Source organism: Mytilus californianus, unplaced genomic scaffold (genome assembly GCF_021869535.1).
Source record: "Mytilus californianus isolate M0D057914Y unplaced genomic scaffold, xbMytCali1.0.p SCAF_3, whole genome shotgun sequence".
Lineage (NCBI taxonomy): Eukaryota > Metazoa > Mollusca > Bivalvia > Mytilida > Mytilidae > Mytilus > Mytilus californianus.
In genome coordinates, this window is record NW_026262679.1 from 77,391,065 (window position 1) to 77,412,176 (window position 21,112).

Below are 21,112 nucleotides of genomic sequence, written 5' to 3' on the forward strand. Positions count from 1 at the left end.
ACCACTAGTGGTTCCCCATAAACTGACCTAATCACTAACTGATACATGTAGACTAAGCAAAGTTTCAAAGTCAATAGACCTTGACTGAGGGGGCGGGGCCAAATTATCTCCATGGTAATGAGATGTGCCAATGCTAATACAACTGCATAAGTGGTTCCCCATAAACTGATCGACCTAATCACTAACTAATACATGTAAACTGCGAGTACTCTCAGATCTGTACTTAGTGTCTCTTTGTTGTTTGGATGTACAACTACCCGGCCACATCCATTGTATTTGTATTTTATCCATCTGATGAGTTAAGCCTCTTTCAACTGATTTTTATAGTTCGTTCTTATATTGTACTGTTACACCACTGTCCCAGGTTAGAGGGAGGGCTGGGATCCCTCTAACATGTTTAACCCAGCCACATTCTGTAGGTAAGTGCCTGTCCCAAGTCAGGAGCCTGTAATTCAGTGGTTGTCGTTTGTTTATATGTTACATATTTGTTATTTGTTCATTTTTTGTACATAAATTAGGCCGTTAGTTTTTCTCATTTGAATTGTTTTACATAAAAACTTTGAGAAAATAACAAGGATTTTACAAGATTTTCAAATATGGTTTTGTAAACTATATGTTATAAAATTATGAAAAGAAAAGTACGGCTTAGTGGGCAAAATGTTTTAATGGCACTACATGGATAAAACCAGAGGATTCCGAATATCTGACAAAAATTCAAAAACAAGAGGAGTGAACATCTGAAATGTCTGGCCTGCTTTAAAAATACTATTTATAATTTATTTTATGCTGATACTTTTGGGTCATGTTCAGATAAACCAAGCCAGAAAGACACCTTACAATCATTACAAACACCCGGGGCGGGGGGGGGGGGGGGGGGGGGGGGGAGGGGATGTTACTTCATATATTTCTAGTGGTACGAGTGTGGATCGAGCAAAACAGGGTCGCTTTTTCATGCCCTGTTGGTTAGTACAGGGTCCCTTTTCATGTCCTGCTGGTTAGAAAAGGGTCGCTTTTTCATGCCTTCCTGGTGAGAACAGGCTATTACAGGGCCTTTTTTTAAACAAAGTATTTGTCTAGACCAGGATCGCTTATTTAACTGTTTAAGATACAGTCTAGAACCCGGGTCTAGGACAGCATCTATTCTACCGGTACATTTTCTTGAGCGTGTCTAGAACAGGGTATGTTTTTCAATATTTCTGTTTAGAACAGGGTACATTTTTCAATGTTTTCTGGTTAGAACAGGGTATGATTTGGCAAATGCTGTCGGTACAGTTATACCAGAAATGATAGTGGAATGCATCTTGCAATGTATTCCATTCAAACCGCTGCTAGGTGTTATCTTAAACTTGCAGTGCAAGTGAGGCAATTTGTGTTTGCTCTGTGTTGAAGGCCTCACTGTGACTGAGATAACGAAAAACAATTAAAGCTCTCTTCCTTAGACTTTCCCAGGTTAGAGGAAGGTTGAGCACTTGTTAAACCCTGCCACATTCTTTAAGTGCCTGTGACGAAGTCAGGAACCTGTAGTCTATGGCTGTTGTTGGTTCATGTCTCATATTTGTTTTTCACAAATAGTTTTGTTATAAATTACGTCGTTTGAATTGTTTCATATTTTTCATGTCAGGGCCTTTTAAAGCAGACTACATGGTATGGGTTTTTCTCACTGCTGAAGGCTGTACTATTGCCTATAATGCTTACACCCACTTCATTTGAACTTTAGTTGATAGTTGTCTCATTGACAATCATACCATCTCTCCTTATTTTCATATTAACCAGGAAAACTTAACATTCAGACAAAGAAAATGAGGTCAAGGTCAGATAAAACCTGCCAGACTGACATGTACACATTACAATCATTCCATACACCAAATGAAGTTGAACTTCTGCTTACAGTATCTGGGAAGCAGATCAAAACATGTGACTTTCACCTTGATCAATGAGGTTGAGGTCAGGTGAACCCTGTCTGAAGAACATATAGACATTGCAATGACCCATATCAAATCCTATTACTCATCATTGAGAAATTCAAATAAAAAAAAATCTTTTTTTAAGCAGTTGCTGAACCATGAAAATAAAATCAAGGACAACAGACATGTGACAGACGGAAACTTTCAAACATATGGCATCTGTCTGTATCAATCGTATGATTAAATCCTCCAAGCCTATCAATTTCTGAAATATAAAGCTTAATACAAATAGTTTCTGCCGTCGCCAGATCCCAATGTCTTGCATTCTGAAGTTTTTGTGGCAGGTGAGACAAAACCATTTAATACAAATATTCTTAATAACAAAAAATAACAAGAAAAATTTGTATCACATATTATTTTAATACTGAATGGAATTCTAATGTTAAAAGTTAGATTGATTGATTGTTGGTTGCTTAACGTCCTTAAAAGTTAGAGTTAACAAAGACATTCAAAATCACAATATTGCAGAATTTAAGACATTGTTATACACAGTATAAATATATACCGAGATGATAGGTTTTATCTCAAAACATCTAAAATCGAAAGAATTCTACTTCCAGTTAAACATTCAAACTTTAAGGCCATTTAAGAATTCAAAATATACCCACTTTTTACACCACCCTTAATGTTTATTATCTAGAACTCTGAAATTTTGTTTTCATATTATTTTTTTTTTTTTTTTTTTTTACAGAGCTCTAGATAATAAAAATATTGGATGTCTAAGGTTAGAACTTAGAGGTATAAGCAAAGACATTGCAAATCTAAGACACTGTTAAGGTGAAATATACAGAGAAGATACGTTTTGTCTCCAATATCTAATAATAAAAAAATTCTGCTTCCAATTAAACATATTAACTTCAAAGCCATTTTCAATACCCAAAAAAAATATACAGCTTGAGAAAAACATTTTTTAAAATACACTAATGAAAGGAAAAAACTTATCCAACACAAATCATTTACCAATAAATATCTCTTGTATTTAATTTCGTAAATATATTGGGGAGGGGGAGAATTCAAAATATAAAAAATATAACCACTTTTTACACCACCCTTAATGTTTATTATCTAGAACTCTATTTACAATTTTGTTATTTTTTTTACAGAGCTCTAGATAATAAAAATATTGGATGTCTAAGGTTAGAGGTATAAGCAAAGACAATCAAAATAAGAATATTGCAAATAAATGACACTTTTAGAGTGTAACAAATGGAGAAGAATAGGTTTTGTCTCCAAATATCTAAAATCAAAACAATTGTACGTCCAATTAAACATTCTGACTTTAAAGTTTTAAATTTCATAAATACATTGGTGAAAAAAAGAAAATTTAAAATATGCCCACTTTTTACACCACCCTTAATTTTTATTATCTAGAACTGTTTAAGTTTAGTTTTCATATTATTTTTTACATCTTTTTTTTAAACAGAGCTCTAGATAATAAAAATATCAGATGTCTAAGGTAGACACATCAACACAAGCCATGAGTTTGGTTGAAGACAAATTTACCAGTTGCAATAATTGTTCTTTATTTCTCCCCACTCATCATCATAAGTGTTCTCCCTCTCCCACTCTGACCATTCTACATCTTTCTCTCTCTCCCACTGACCATATACAATTATGAAATTTCAGTCATATATTTTAATTGCCAAGAATATTTTGTCTCTGAAGTGTTCATTGTTCAACTATGCTGATAATCTGTTAAGCTTGTCATAAGTTCATCAGTTGAGTCAGTTAGAGACCTAACCTCTGAGATGGTGATGAAGCAGCTGTTATGTTGATTATTGCTCTTATTAATTTCAAAGTGTTGATAGTTTCGTCTACCCTTTACTCTACGAGTTAATCTTTCTCTTTCCTTATTCTAGGTGGTCTGTTTTTCTTATGTATACCTTTCAGATGTTTCCAAGTTCATCAGTTCAATTGTTCCTCCTCACTACAAACAACAATTTAATTAGTTAATTCAATTGGATAACAAAAATTTCAAAAGAATATGGGAACAGCACTTGAATTTTGAACAAAAAGGTTTTACAGCAATAACGGAGAGCAGTTCAGTACTATTCTGAAAACTTAATGTCACTACCATAGAAATATTTTCCCCGATTAGGTCCCTCAAGCAGGCTTAGATTAAAAATTCTCAAAACAGCCTCGTTTTGTTCTAATTTCAGATATGAATACAAAAAAGTGAGGTATACGGACAAAAACTAAAAATAACCAAAATACATTGACAATTATTTCGTTCTTTTGACGTCTGATAATCTTTTCATAAAATTTTCCTATTTGGTCTCTTTATTTAATACAGCTGATACCTCCAGTTGGAGTCATGTTACCATTATTGCACATATAATGTTCAAGTTGACCATAGGGGTCATCTTGACATTGTTATTAAGTATAAACATTTCAGTTCATAGGTGAATACTCTACAGCAACTGTTATGATGAGGAACAACAATAAAAGTAGTTACTTTAATCAACTGGTTATTTCCAGTACATCATGTTCATAAGTTGACTGAGTGAAACAGTTTTTAAGCAGCTCTGTCACATTGCCAACCGAGAAAGATATATTTGTAAACTTAAACATCATTTGGTCTCTGGTGGAGATTTGTCTCATCGGCAATCAAACCACATCTTCTTTTTATTAGAACATTGTGACATCAGATGGACAGATAATTAATTCGCTAAGAAGTAAGAATACCAACCTTGTATGAGGTGAGATCCTGCTCCTATGTTTTACTCCCATCAAATAATTCTGCTGGTATGATACTTGTAGCACGATTTGTCGTACATCTGAAACACAGAAAATATGTCTTAGTATTTTGGATCATCTGCATGAACAATATTTATTTATACTTTATACCTTTAAGAATTTTACAATATTCTGAAAACATTGAGAATACCCTTACAATATTAGAAACAACTTGAGCTTATTATTTGGTCCAATACATCTCACATTTACCCCAGTAGTACTTTTTTATCAATCCGATCAAATTTGCAAAACAGAATGACAGAATTACAAGAAACTACTAGGCATTTTGAAAATTGACTTTTGTTTTGAATATTATTATTAATCCGATCAAATTTGTAAAACAGATTGACACAATTTCAAGAAATTACTAGGTATTTTGAAAATATTTCTTTTTGTTTTGAATATTAAAAGCATATGCTGGCTTCTATTAGAGTGCTGTACAATGGTTCCAATTCCATATTAATTCAGGTGATTGTATGCATCACAATCAACCCACCAGATTCCTTAAGGTAAACACTTACCATTAATTTATCAGAATATTCTTCATAAGTCTAATATCAATATTGTGATGGATCCTTGATATGAGATGTCCAGCATAAATTTTAAGAATTTCTCCTTTCAGGTTGAAAATTGAAATCTGGAATAAAAATAATTCATTTTTATGAATTGGCAGTCACATACTTCACATGAAATAATCATTTAAATTAAAACTATTTAATTAAGATTTTTGTATTCTTTTTTTTTATTTTATAATAAGAAGATAATCAAAGTAATTGATTTCATTTGGTCACTGCTATATAGATTTCTCCATTGTCAATCCTACCACATCATCTTAATGTCATAGCTAATATGACATTTTTGTTAAATACATTTTTTTCCCTTTTCTATCAATATTATCTATGGCTGTTATTACCCTCCATCAGTGTTATTCAATAAATGATTGTAAGAAGATTCTCATTTTGCAAAGAATTCCCTCAGTTTTAACTTGCAGTAAGATGTACGCTTGGTACAGGTGTTACTTTTAAGCTTTTTTCAAGTGCTCACTTGCATTTTTCTTTCACAATTTGATAAACTATTTCCCCTTGTTAGCATTCAATTATTATTTTTTTACTTTGTAAAAAGTTCTGGCTGATTTTACAAATAACCAACAAATCAAAATAACATGCTGCCTTACAATAGATTCTAATGAAATATTAAGCTATTATTTTTATAGGCATTTTCAATGTTTTCAACTGAGGAAATATCAATGTCTTCATCTAAGGAAATGAATTGTCAAAAAGTATTTATTGGCAGTTTTGATATAACTTTTCTTTTCGATACTATGTATCTTATCAAGTCGTACAAATTTCATAATTCTTCATGTTCAACAATAAAAAAGAAAACCAGAAAAAATTACAAAACATTATCAAAAATATATTAGCCACGAAAAATTCACCTTCCATAAATTTAAATATTCAAGAAGCATCATAAATCAGGAACAAGAAAAATCATAAAATAAATCCTAATTAACAGGTTTGGCCATTAAAATTCAAAATTTAAATTCTGTGCAAATAGTACACTTTTTACAGACTTAAACTATCAATACCTTGTGTTTTTCTTGAGAAAACGTCAGAATATGTAATGAACTGGAAATCTAATCAACTATGTGTTCTGGATAATTTCATTGCAAAAGGAAACTCTGTCTGTCTTCTGAATACTTCATTGCAACTTAGGAACATCTGTTTGTGCTATAGAACATCTGTCTTCACTATAGAACATTATGTAGGAACATGTCTTCTCTATAGAACATTATGTAGGAACATGTCTTCACTATAGAACAATATGTAGGAATACGTCTTCACTATAAGACATTATGTAGGAACAGGTCTTCACTATAGAACAATATGTAGGAACATGTCTTCACTATACAACATTATGTATGAACATGTCTTCACTATAGAACATTATGTATGAACATGTCTTCACTATAGAACATTATGTAGGAACATGTCTTCACTATAGAACATTATGTAGGAACATGTCTTCACTATATATAGAACATCTGTCTTCATTAATGTTATTATACAAGTCCATAATTTTATTTTAATAGCTATTTAACTTTTATCTTGAGTGTGCCAGTTGTCTGACTGTACATAATCCACCAATCTCATAGAAAACCTTTTAGTATTTCTGTCTTTCGTCTCTTTAGATATCATTGAAAACTTTTGTTGGATCTTTCTTGATATAAAAAAGTCAGTTTCTACACAGAGCTATATCTATTGTCCTCAATTGCCATGACAATCATTGAAGACTGAATAAAGACATCTCAAAAAACACAGTTCTAAAGTTTCACAATTTTCCAAGACTTCACAATATACATTTTTACAAATTATACAGTGCACTATTCATAATAATAAACAAAATTTTAAATATGCCTACTTTTTACAACATCCTGAATGTTTATTATCTAGAACTCTGTTTACAAACGATTTTGTTTTCATATTATTTTTTGGTATTTTCTTTTTTTATATTTTTTACAGAGCTCTAAATAATAAAAATATCAGATTTTAAAGGTTAGAGGCAAAGTCTTTCTAAATCAGAATATTGCAAAATTTTAATGTTGGTTGATTTTCTCATTGTTGAAGTCCATACAGTAACCTATTTTACATCAACATCATTTAGTCTCTGTAGGACAGTTGTCTCACATCTCTTCATTTCATAACCAATCAATTTGTAGGTTCTACAAAGTGGGCCGATGATGAAGGTAAGGGAAATTTTGACTGCCAACTGAGAGGAGGATATGTTGGGCAGAAATTAAGCCTTGTAACAGGCCACCTACTGACCCCTCATAGACTTGTGGCAAGGGTTCTTTAACGTACATAGTGGCACTGTCCCTGCACATAGGAACTATACTTTTTAAATTGCCATTCCAATTTTTGTTTGTTTTAAACATGATAACATAAGAAGACTTTAAGGTGGGGGTCATAAAAAATATTACAATAATCCCACCTTTTACACCACCCTCAATGTTTATTATCTAGAACTCTGTTTACAAATGATTTTGTTTTCATATATTATTTTTTGGTATTTTCTTTTTTTATATTTTTTTTTACAGAGCTCTAGATAATAAAAATATCAGATGTTAAAGGTTAGAGGTATTAACAAAGTCATTCTAAATCAGAATTTTGCAAAATTTTAATGTTAGTTGATTTTCTCATTGTTGAAGTCCATACAGAAACATGCAACTTCATTTGGTCTCTGTAGGATAGTTCTCTTTCATCTCTTCATTCCATAACAAATCAATTTGTAGGTTCTATAAAGTGGGCCGATGATGAAGGTAAAGGAAATTTTGACTGCCAACTGAGAGGAGCATATGTTGGACAGAAATTAAGCCTTGCAACAGGCCACCTACTGACCCCTTAAAGACTTGTGGCAAGGGTTCTTTAACATGCAGAGTGGCACTGTCCCTACACATAGGAACTATATACTTTTTAAATTTCCATTCCAATTTTTGTTTGTTTTAAAAATGATAACTTTAGAAGACTTTAAGGTGGGGATCATAAAAAATATTACAATAATCCCACCTTTTACACCACCCTCAATGTTTATTATCTAGAACTCTGTTTACAAACGATTTTGTTTTCATATATTATTTTTTGGTATTTTCGTTTTTTATATTTTTTTTTTACAGAGCTCTAGATAATAAAAATATCAGATGTTAAAGGTTAGAGGTATAAACAAAGTCATTCTAATTCAGAATATTGCAAAATTTTAATGTTGGTTGATTTTCTCATTGTTGAAGTCCATACAGTAACCTACCGGTAATTTACATCAACATCATTTAGTCTCTGTAGGACAGTTGTCTCACGTCTCTTCATTTGATAACCAATCAATTTGTAGGTTCTATAAAGTGAGCCAATGATGAAGGTAGGGAAATTTTGACTGCCAACTGAGAGGAGGATATGTTGGGCAGAAATTAAGCCTTGCAACTGGCCACCTACTGACCCCTCAAAGACTTGTGGCAAGGGTTCTTTAACGTACATAGTGGCACTGTCCCTGCACATAGGAACTATACTTTTTAAATTGCCATTCCAATTTTTGTTTGTTTTAAACATGATAACATAAGAAGACTTTAAGGTGGGGGTCATAAAAAATATTACAATAATCCCACCTTTTACACCACCCTCAATGTTTATTATCTAGAACTCTGTTTACAAATGATTTTGTTTTCATATATTATTTTTTGGTATTTTCTTTTTTTATATTTTTTTTGATATTTTTTTTTACAGAGCTCTAGATAATAAAAATATCAGATGTTAAAGGTTAGAGGTATTAACAAAGTCATTCTAATTCAGAAGATTACAAAATTTTAATGTTAGTTGATTTTCTCATTGTTGAAGTCCATACAGTAACATGCAACTTCATTTGGCCTCTGTAGGATAGTTGTCTCGCATCTCTTCATTCCATAACCTATCAATTTGTAGGTTCTATAAAGTGGGCCGATGATGAAGGTAAGGGAAATTTTGACTGCCAACTGAGAGGAGCATATGTTGGACAGAAATTAAGCCTTGCAACATGCCACCTACTGACCCCTTAAAGACTTGTGGCAAGGGTTCTTTAACGTGCAGAGTGGCACTGTCCCTACACATAGGAACTATATACTTTTTAAATTGCCATTCCAATTTTTGTTTGTTTTAAAAATGATAACTTTAGAAGACTTTAAGGCGGGGGTCATAAAAAATATTACAATAATCCCACCTTTTACACCACCCTCAATGTTTATTATCTAGAACTCTGTTTACAAACGATTTTGTTTTCATATATTATTTTTTGGTATTTTCTTTTTTTATATATTTTTTTGATATTTTTTTTTACAGAGCTCTAGATAATAAAAATATCAGATGTTAAAGGTTAGAGGTATTAACAAAGTCATTCTAATTCAGAATATTGAAAAATTTTAATGTTAGTTGATTTTCTCATTGTTGAAGTCCATACAGTAACATGCAACTTCATTTGGTCTCTGTAGGATAGTTCTCTTTCATCTCTTCATTCCATAACAAATCAATTTGTAGGTTCTATAAAGTGGGCCGATGATGAAGGTAAGGGAAATTTTGACTGCCAACTGAGAGGAGCATATGTTGGACAGAAATTAAGCCTTGCAACATGCCACCTACTGACCCCTTAAAGACTTGTGGCAAGGGTTCTTTAACGTGCAGAGTGGCACTGTCCCTACACATAGGAACTATATACTTTTTAAATTCCCATTCCAATTTTTTTTTGTTTTAAAAATGATATCTTTAGAAGACTTTAAGGTGGGGATCATAAAAAATATTACAATAATCCCACCTTTTACACCACCCTCAATGTTTATTATCTAGAACTCTGTTTACAAATGATTTTGTTTTCATATATTATTTTTTGGTATTTTCTTTTTTTATATTTTTTTTGATATTTTTTTTACAGAGCTCTAGATAATAAAAATATCAGATGTTAAAGGTTAGAGGTATTAACAAAGTCATTCTAATTCAGAAGATTACAAAATTTTAATGTTAGTTGATTTTCTCATTGTTGAAGTCCATACAGTAACATGCAACTTCATTTGGCCTCTGTAGGATAGTTGTCTCGCATCTCTTCATTCCATAACCTATCAATTTGTAGGTTCTATAAAGTGGGCCGATGATGAAGGTAAGGGAAATTTTGACTGCCAACTGAGAGGAGCATATGTTGGACAGAAATTAAGCCTTGCAACATGCTACCTACTGACCCCTTAAAGACTTGTGGCAAGGGTTCTTTAACGTGCAGAGTGGCACTGTCCCTACACATAGGAACTATATACTTTTTAAATTGCCATTCCAATTTTTGTTTGTTTTAAAAATGATAACTTTAGAAGACTTTAAGGCGGGGGTCATAAAAAATATTACAATAATCCCACCTTTTACACCACCCTCAATGTTTATTATCTAGAACTCTGTTTACAAACGATTTTGTTTTCATATATTATTTTTTGGTATTTTCTTTTTTTATATTTTTTTGATATATTTTTTTACAGAGCTCTAGATAATAAAAATATCAGATGTTAAAGGTTAGAGGTATAAACAAAGTCATTCTAATTCAGAATATTGCAAAATTTTAATGTTGGTTGAATTTCTCATTGTTGAAGTCCATACAGTAACCTACCGGTAATTTACATCAACATCATTTAGTCTCTGTAGGACAGTTGTCTCACATCTCTTCATTTGATAACCAATCAATTTGTAGGTTCTATAAAGTGAGCCGATGATGAAGGTAAGGGAAATTTTGACTGCCAACTGAGAGGAGGATATGTTGGGCAGAAATTAAGCCTTGCAACTGGCCACCTACTGACCCCTCAAAGACTTGTGGCAAGGGTTCTTTAACGTACATAGTGGCACTGTCCCTACACATAGGAACTATACTTTTTAAATTGCCATTCCAATTTTTGTTTGTTTTAAACATGATAACATAAGAAGACTTTAAGGTGGGGGTCATAAAAAATATTACAATAATCCCACCTTTTACACCACCCTCAATGTTTATTATCTAGAACTCTGTTTACAAACAATTTTGTTTTCATATATTATTTTTTGGTATTTTCTTTTTTGATATTTTTTTTGATATTTTTTTTACAGAGCTCTAGATAATAAAAATATCAGATGTTAAAGGTTAGAGGTATTAACAAAGTCATTCTAATTCAGAATATTGCAAAATTTTAATGTTAGTTGATTTTCTCATTGTTGAAGTCCATACAGTAACATGCAACTTCATTTGGTCTCTGTAGGATAGTTCTCTTTCATCTCTTCATTCCATAACAAATCAATTTGTAGGTTCTATAAAGTGGGCCAATGATGAAGGTAAGGGAAATTTTGACTGCCAACTGAGAGGAGCATATGTTGGACAGAAATTAAGCCTTGCAACATGCCACCTACTGACCCCTTAAAGACTTGTGGCAAGGGTTCTTTAACGTGCAGAGTGGCACTGTCCCTACACATAGGAACTATATACTTTTTAAATTGCCATTCCAATTTTTGTTTGTTTTAAAAATGATAACTTTAGAAGACTTTAAGGCGGGGGTCATAAAAAATATTACAATAATCCCACCTTTTACACCACCCTCAATGTTTATTATCTAGAACTCTGTTTACAAACGATTTTGTTTTCATATATTATTTTTTGGTATTTTCTTTTTTTATATTTTTTTGATATTTTTTTTTACAGAGCTCTAGATAATAAAAATATCAGATGTTAAAGGTTAGAGGTATAAACAAAGTCATTCTAATTCAGAATATTGCAAAATTTTAATGTTGGTTGAATTTCTCATTGTTGAAGTCCATACAGTAACCTACCGGTAATTTACATCAACATCATTTAGTCTCTGTAGGACAGTTGTCTCACATCTCTTCATTTGATAACCAATCAATTTGTAGGTTCTATAAAGTGAGCCGATGATGAAGGTAGGGAAATTTTGACTGCCAACTGAGAGGAGGATATGTTGGGCAGAAATTAAGCCTTGCAACTGGCCACCTACTGACCCCTCAAAGACTTGTGGCAAGGGTTCTTTAACGTACATAGTGGCACTGTCCCTACACATAGGAACTATACTTTTTAAATTGTCATTCCAATTTTTGTTTGTTTTAAACATGATAACATAAGAAGACTTTAAGGTGGGGGTCATAAAAAATATTACAATAATCCCACCTTTTACACCACCCTCAATGTTTATTATCTAGAACTCTGTTTACAAACAATTTTGTTTTCATATATTATTTTTTGGTATTTTCTTTTTTGATATTTTTTTTGATATTTTTTTTACAGAGCTCTAGATAATAAAAATATCAGATGTTAAAGGTTAGAGGTATTAACAAAGTCATTCTAATTCAGAATATTGCAAAATTTTAATGTTAGTTGATTTTCTCATTGTTGAAGTCCATACAGTAACATGCAACTTCATTTGGTCTCTGTAGGATAGTTCTCTTTCATCTCTTCATTCCATAACAAATCAATTTGTAGGTTCTATAAAGTGGGCCGATGATGAAGGTAAGGGAAATTTTGACTGCCAACTGAGAGGAGCATATGTTGGACAGAAATTAAGCCTTGCAACATGCCACCTACTGACCCCTTAAAAGACTTGTGGCAAGGGTTCTTTAATGTGCAGAGTGGCACTGTCCCTACACATAGGAACTATATACTTTTTAAATTGCCATTCCAATTTTTGTTTGTTTTAAAAATGATAACTTTAGAAGACTTTAAGGCGGGGGTCATAAAAAATATTACAATAATCCCACCTTTTACACCACCCTCAATGTTTATTATCTAGAACTCTGTTTACAAACGATTTTGTTTTCATATATTATTTTTTGGTATTTTCTTTTTTTATATTTTTTTGATATTTTTTTTTACAGAGCTCTAGATAATAAAAATATCAGATGTTAAAGGTTAGAGGTATAAACAAAGTCATTCTAATTCAGAATATTGCAAAATTTTAATGTTGGTTGAATTTCTCATTGTTGAAGTCCATACAGTAACCTACCGGTAATTTACATCAACATCATTTAGTCTCTGTAGGACAGTTGTCTCACATCTCTTCATTTGATAACCAATCAATTTGTAGGTTCTATAAAGTGAGCCGATGATGAAGGTAGGGAAATTTTGACTGCCAACTGAGAGGAGGATATGTTGGGCAGAAATTAAGCCTTGCAACTGGCCACCTACTGACCCCTCAAAGACTTGTGGCAAGGGTTCTTTAACGTACATAGTGGCACTGTCCCTACACATAGGAACTATACTTTTTAAATTGTCATTCCAATTTTTGTTTGTTTTAAACATGATAACATAAGAAGACTTTAAGGTGGGGGTCATAAAAAATATTACAATAATCCCACCTTTTACACCACCCTCAATGTTTATTATCTAGAACTCTGTTTACAAACAATTTTGTTTTCATATATTATTTTTTGGTATTTTCTTTTTTGATATTTTTTTTGATATTTTTTTTACAGAGCTCTAGATAATAAAAATATCAGATGTTAAAGGTTAGAGGTATTAACAAAGTCATTCTAATTCAGAATATTGCAAAATTTTAATGTTAGTTGATTTTCTCATTGTTGAAGTCCATACAGTAACATGCAACTTCATTTGGTCTCTGTAGGATAGTTCTCTTTCATCTCTTCATTCCATAACAAATCAATTTGTAGGTTCTATAAAGTGGGCCGATGATGAAGGTAAGGGAAATTTTGACTGCCAACTGAGAGGAGCATATGTTGGACAGAAATTAAGCCTTGCAACATGCCACCTACTGACCCCTTAAAAGACTTGTGGCAAGGGTTCTTTAACGTGCAGAGTGGCACTGTCCCTACACATAGGAACTATATACTTTTTAAATTGCCATTCCAATTTTTGTTTGTTTTAAAAATGATAACTTTAGAAGACTTTAAGGCGGGGGTCATAAAAAATATTACAATAATCCCACCTTTTACACCACCCTCAATGTTTATTATCTAGAACTCTGTTTACAAACGATTTTGTTTTCATATATTATTTTTTGGTATTTTCTTTTTTTATATTTTTTTGATATTTTTTTTTACAGAGCTCTAGATAATAAAAATATCAAAGGTTAGAGGTATAAACAAAGTCATTCTAATTCAGAATATTGCAAAATTTTAATGTTAGTTGATTTTCTCATTGTTGAAGTCCATACAGTAACATGCAACTTCATTTGGTCTCTGTAGGATAGTTGTCTCGCATCTCTTCATTCCATAACCTATCAATTTGTAGGTTCTATAAAGTGGGCCGATGATGAAGGTAAGGGAAATTTTGACTGCCAACTGAGAGGCAGATATGGTGGACAGAAATTAAGCCTTGCAACAGGCCACCTACTGACCCCTTAAAGACTTGTGGCAAGGGTTCTTTAACGTACATAGTGGCAATGTCCCTACACATAGGAACTAGACTTTTTAAATTGCCATTCCAATTTTTGTTTGTTTTAAACATGATAACATAAGAAGACTTTAAAGTGGGGGTCATAAAAATATTACAATAATCCTACCTTTTACACCACCCTCAATGTTTATTATCTAGAACTCTGTTTACAAACAATTTTGTTTTCATATATCATTTTTTGGTATTTTCTTTTTTTATATTTTTTTTGGTATTTTTTTTTCACAGAGCTCTAGATAATAAAAATATCAGATGTTAAAGGTTAGAGGTATAAACAAAGTCATTCTAATTCAGAATATTGCAAAATTTTAATGTTGGTTGATTTTCTCATTGTTGAAGTCCATACAGTAACCTATTTTACATCAACATCATTTAGTCTCTGTAGGACAGTTGTCTCACATCTTTTCATTTCATAACCAATCAATTTGTAGGTTCTATAAAGTGGGCCGATGATGAAGGTAAGGGAAATTTTGACTGCCAACTGAGAGGAGGATATGTTGGGCAGAAATTAAGCCTTGTAACAGGCCACCTACTGACCCCTCAAAGACTTGTGGCAACGGTTCTTTAACGTACATAGTGGCACTGTCCCTACACATAGGAACTATACTTTTTAAATTGCCATTCCAATTTTTGTTTGTTTTAAACATGATAACATAAGAAGACTTTAAGGTGGGGGTCATAAAAAATATTACAATAATCCCACCTTTTACACCACCCTCAATGTTTATTATCTAGAACTCTGTTTACAAATGATTTTGTTTTCATATATTATTTTTTGGTATTTTCTTTTTTTATATTTTTTTTGATATTTTTTTTACAGAGCTCTAGATAATAAAAATATCAGATGTTAAAGGTTAGAGGTATTAACAAAGTCATTCTAATTCAGAAGATTGCAAAATTTTAATGTTAGTTGATTTTCTCATTGTTGAAGTCCATACAGTAACATGCAACTTCATTTGGCCTCTGTAGGATAGTTGTCTCGCATCTCTTCATTCCATAACCTATCAATTTGTAGGTTCTATAAAGTGGGCCGATGATGAAGGTAAGGGAAATTTTGACTGCCAACTGAGAGGAGGATATGTTGGGCAGAAATTAAGCCTTGCAACATGCCACCTACTGACCCCTTAAAGACTTGTGGCAAGGGTTCTTTAACGTGCAGAGTGGCACTGTCCCTACACATAGGAACTATATACTTTTTAAATTGCCATTCCAATTTTTGTTTGTTTTAAAAATGATAACTTTAGAAGACTTTTAGGCGGGGGTCATAAAAAATATTACAATAATCCCACCTTTTACACCACCCTCAATGTTTATTATCTAGAACTCTGTTTACAAACGATTTTGTTTTCATATATTATTTTTTGGTATTTTCTTTTTTTATATTTTTTTGATATTTTTTTTTACAGAGCTCTAGATAATAAAAATATCAGATGTTAAAGGTTAGAGGTATAAACAAAGTCATTCTAATTCAGAATATTGCAAAATTTTAATGTTGGTTGAATTTCTCATTGTTGAAGTCCATACAGTAACCTACCGGTAATTTACATCAACATCATTTAGTCTCTGTAGGACAGTTGTCTCACATCTCTTCATTTGATAACCAATCAATTTGTAGGTTCTATAAAGTGAGCCGATGATGAAGGTAGGGAAATTTTGACTGCCAACTGAGAGGAGGATATGTTGGGCAGAAATTAAGCCTTGCAACAGGCCACCTACTGACCCCTCAAAGACTTGTGGCAAGGGTTCTTTAACGTACATAGTGGCACTGTCCCTACACATAGGAACTATACTTTTTAAATTGCCATTGCAATTTTTGTTTGTTTTAAACATGATAACATAAGAAGACTTTAAGGTGGGGGTCATAAAAAATATTACAATAATCCCACCTTTTACACCACCCTCAATGTTTATTATCTAGAACTCTGTTTACAAACGATTTTGTTTTCATATATTATTTTTTGGTATTTTCTTTTTTTATATTTTTTTTGATATTTTTTTTACAGAGCTCTAGATAATACAAAATATCAGATGTTAAAGATTAGAGGTATTAACAAAGTCTTTCTAATTCAGAATATTGCAAAATTTTAATGTTAGTTGATTTTCTCATTGTTGAAGTCCATACAGTAACATGCAATTTCATTTGGTCTCTGTAGGATAGTTGTCTCGCATCTCTTCATTCCATAACCTATCAATTTGTAGGTTCTATAAAGTGGGCCGATGATGAAGGTAAGGGAAATTTTGACTGCCAACTGAGAGGAGGATATGTTGGACAGAAATTAAGCCTTGCAACATGCCACCTACTGACCCCTTAAAGACTTGTGGCAAGGGTTCTTTAACTTGCAGAGTGGCACTGTCCCTACACATAGGAACTATATACTTTTTAAATTGCCATTCCAATTTTTGTTTGTTTTAAAAATGATAACTTTAGAAGACTTTAAGGCGGGGGTCATAAAAAATTCGTAAGGGTTCCGCGGAACCCAGTGTCTCGCCTACTTTTGCTGTTAATCACAGGATCAACAAAATTGAGGAAAAAAATTAATAAAAATATTCCTCTCTATACTATCTTTTGATTGTAAGTAGCTTCTGTCCAAGTTTGGTAAAAATCCAGGATAGTTTATGAATCTAATAAATGTTTTAAAAACTTAAACTGCAGACTGTTATGTAATGTTAACTGGAAGAAAAACTAAGTCCATTTATAAGTAAAATACGGAAAAAATGGAATTTTTTTTTTACAAAATTTACTTTTGAATATTATCTTATGATCATAAACAAGCTTCTGTCCAAGTTTGGTAGAAATCCAGAATAGTTTAAGAAAGTTATTAAAATTTCAAAAACTTTAACCACAGAGTGAATATTTGTGGACGCCACCGCCGACGACGACGGAATGTAGGATCGCTATGTCTCGCTTTTTCGACAAAAGTCGAAGGCTCGACAAAAATATTACAATAATCCCACCTTTTACACCACCCTCAATGTTTATTATCTAGAACTCTGTTTACAAATGATTTTGTTTTCATATATTATTTTTTGGTATTTTCTTTTTTGATATTTTTTTGATATTTTTTTTTACAGAGCTCTAGATAATAAAAATATCAGATGTTAAAGATTAGAGGTATAAACAAAGTCATTCTAATTCAGAATATTGCAAAATTTTAATGTTGGTTGATTTTCTCATTGTTGAAGTCCATAGAGTAACCTATTTTACATCAACATCATTTAGTCTCTGTAGGACAGTTGTCTCAGGTCTCTTCATTTGATAACCAATCAATTTGTAGGTTCTATAAAGTGAGCCGATGATGAAGGTAGGGAAATTTTGACTGCCAACTGAGAGGAGGATATGTTGGGCAGAAATTAAGCCTTGCAACTGGCCACCTACTGACCCCTCAAAGACTTGTGGCAAGGGTTCTTTAACGTACATAGTGGCACTGTCCCTACACATAGGAACTATACTTTTTAAATTGCCATTCCAATTTTTGTTTGTTTTAAACATGATAACATAAGAAGACTTTAAGGTGGGGGTCATAAAAAATATTACAATAATCCCACCTTTTACACCACCCTCAATGTTTTTTATCTAGAACTCTGTTTACAAACGATTTTGTTTTCATATATTATTTTTTGGTATTTTCTTTTTTGATATTTTTTTTGATATTTTTTTTACAGAGCTCTAGATAATAAAAATATCAGATGTTAAAGATTAGAGGTATTAACAAAGTCATTCTAATTCAGAATATTGCAAAATTTCAATGTTAGTTGATTTTCTCATTGTTGAAGTCCATACAGTAACATGCAATTTCATTTGGTCTCTGTAGGATAGTTGTCTCGCATCTCTTCATTTCATAACAAATCAATTTGTAGGTTCTATAAAGTGGGCCGATGATGAAGGTAGGGGAAATTTTGACTGCCAACTGAGAGGAGGATATGTTGGACAGAAATTAAGCCTTGCAACAGGCCACCTACTGACCCCTTAAAGACTTGTGGCAAGGGTTCTTTAACGTGCAGAGTGGCACTGTCCCCTACACATAGGAACTATATACTTTTTAAATTGCCATTCCAATTTTTGTTTGTTTTAAAAATGATAACTTTAGAAGACTTTAAGGTGGGGGTCATAAAAAATATTACAATAATCCCACCTTTTACACCACCCTCAATGTTTATTATCTAGAACTCTGTTTACAAACGATTTTGTTTTCATATATTATTTTTTGGTATTTTCTTTTTTTATATTTTTTTGATATTTTTTTTTACAGAGCTCTAGATAATAAAAATATCAGATGTTAAAGGTTAGAGGTATAAACAAAGTCATTCTAATTCAGAATATTGCAAAATTTTAATGTTGGTTGATTTTCTCATTGTTAAAGTCCATACAGTAACCTATTTTACATCAACATCATTTAGTCTCTGTAGGACAGTTGTCTCACATCTCGTCATTTCATAACCAATCAATTTGTAGGTTCTATAAAGTGAGCCGATGATGAAGGTAGAGAAATTTTGACTGCCAACTGAGAGGAGGATATGTTGGGCAGAAATTAAGCCTTGCAACTGGCCACCTACTGACCCCTCAAAGACTTGTGGCAACGGTTCTTTAACGTACATAGTGGCACTGTCCCTACACATAGGAACTATACTTTTTAAATTGCCATTGCAATTTTTGTTCGTTTTAAACATGATAACATAAGAAGACTTTAAGGTGGGGGTCATAAAAAATATTACAATAATCCCACCTTTTACACCACCCTTAATGTTTATTATCTAGAACTCTGTTTACAAACGATTTTGTTTTCATATATTATTTTTTGGTATTTTCTTTTTTTATATTTTTTTTTATATTTTTTTTACAGAGCTCTAGATAATAAAAATATCAGATGTTAAAGGTTAGAGGTATTAACAAAGTCATTCTAATTCAGAATATTGCAAAATTTTAATGTTAGTTGATTTTCTCATTGTTGAAGTCCATACAGTAACATGCAATTTCATTTGGTCTCTGTAGGATAGTTGTCTCGCATCTCTTCATTTCATAACAAATCAATTTGTAGGTTCTATAAAGTGGGCCGATGATGAAGGTAGGGGAAATTTTGACTGCCAACTAAGAGGATATGTTGGACAGAAATTAAGCCTTGCAACATGCCACCTACTGACCCCTTAAAGACTTGTGGCAAGGGTTCTTTAACGTGCAGAGTGGCACTGTCCCTACACATAGGAACTATATACTTTTTAAATTGCCATTCCAATTTTTGTTTGTTTTAAAAATGATAACTTTAGAAGACTTTAAGGTGGGGGTCATAAAAAATATTACAATAATCCCACCTTTTACACCACCCTCAATGTTTATTATCTAGAACTCTGTTTACAAACGATTTTGTTTTCATATATTATTTTTTGGTATTTTCTTTTTTTATATTTTTTTGATATTTTTTTTTACAGAGCTCTAGATAATAAAAATATCAGATGTTAAAGTTTGAGGTATAAACAAAGTCATTCTTATTCAGAATATTGCAAAATTTTAATGTTGGTTGATTTTCTCATTGTTGAAGTCCATAGAGTAACCTATTTTACATCAACATCATTTAGTCTCTGTAGGACAGTTGTCTCACGTCTCTTCATTTGATAACCAATCAATTTGTAGGTTCTATAAAGTGGGCCGATGATGAAGGTAGGGAAATTTTGACTGCCAACTGAGAGGAGGATATGTTGGGCAGAAATTAAGCCTTGCAACTGGCCACCTACTGACCCCTCAAAGACTTGTGGCAAGGGTTCTTTAACGTACATAGTGGCACTGTCCCTACACATAGGAACTATACTTTTTAAATTGCCATTCCAATTTTTGTTTTAAACATGATAACATAAGAAGACTTTAAGGTGGGGGTCATAAAAAATATTACCTTAATCCCACCTTTTACACCACCCTCAATGTTTATTATCTAGAACTCTGTTTACAAACGATTTTGTTTTCATATATTATTTTTTGGTATTTTCTTTTTTTTTAATTTTTTTTGATATATTTTTTTACAGAGCTCTAGATAATAAAAATATCAGATGTTAAAGGTTAGAGGTATTAACAAAGTCATTCTAATTCAGAATATTGCAAAATTTTAATGTTAGTTGATTTTCTCATTGTTGAAGTCCATACAGTAACATGCAACTTCATTTGGTCTCTGTAGGATAGTTGTCTCGCATCTCTTCATTCCATAACAAATCAATTTGTAGGTTCTATAAAGTGGGCCGATGATGAAGGGAAAGGAAATTTTGACTGCCAACTGAGAGGAGGATATGTTGGACAGAAATTAAGCCTTGCAACAGGCCACCTACTGACCCCTCAAAGACTTGTGGCAAGGGTTCTTTAACGTGCAGAGTGGCACTGTCCCTACACATAGAAACTATACCATAGTGCATAGTTCTGAATCTCGGTCAAGGTTTTACTATATTTTTGGTTTAAAGTTCTTAAATGATTGTATTGGGTTCTTGACTTTCCAATACTTTAG

The 21,112-nt window shown here is 32.2% G+C and overlaps 2 long non-coding RNA genes across 21 annotated transcripts; one reads left to right on the top strand and one right to left on the bottom strand.

Moving 5' to 3' along the window:
• Positions 1–2,304: 2,304 nt before the first annotated feature.
• LOC127735108 (uncharacterized) lies at positions 2,305–20,680 on the bottom strand. Of its 9 annotated transcripts, none has more exons than XR_007998057.1 (7): positions 20,524–20,680; positions 18,587–19,354; positions 12,219–12,802; positions 6,286–7,514; positions 5,222–5,337; positions 4,654–4,741; positions 2,305–3,891 (listed from the first exon to the last, which is right to left on the bottom strand). It is a non-coding gene; the product is annotated as an uncharacterized LOC127735108 (long non-coding RNA). The 9 variants fall into 9 exon arrangements; XR_007998056.1 differs by lacking the exon at positions 12,219–12,802 and adding an exon at positions 13,403–13,986; XR_007998063.1 differs by lacking the exons at positions 2,305–3,891; positions 4,654–4,741; positions 5,222–5,337; ... (1 more) ...; positions 12,219–12,802; positions 18,587–19,354 and adding exons at positions 7,960–8,087; positions 13,987–14,163; positions 14,740–15,333; positions 15,920–16,160; positions 17,827–18,176.
• Positions 6,439–20,811, top strand: LOC127735107 (uncharacterized). Of its 12 annotated transcripts, none has more exons than XR_007998045.1 (6): positions 6,439–6,502; positions 6,565–7,416; positions 9,164–9,778; positions 10,965–11,521; positions 15,062–15,483; positions 18,914–18,980. It is a non-coding gene; the product is annotated as an uncharacterized LOC127735107 (long non-coding RNA). The 12 variants fall into 12 exon arrangements; XR_007998046.1 differs by lacking the exons at positions 6,439–6,502; positions 6,565–7,416 and adding exons at positions 8,085–8,229; positions 8,817–9,001 and having other exon boundaries at positions 9,590–9,778; XR_007998051.1 differs by lacking the exons at positions 6,439–6,502; positions 6,565–7,416 and adding an exon at positions 20,284–20,517 and having other exon boundaries at positions 9,431–9,778; positions 18,914–19,110.
• Positions 20,812–21,112: the final 301 nt, after the last annotated feature.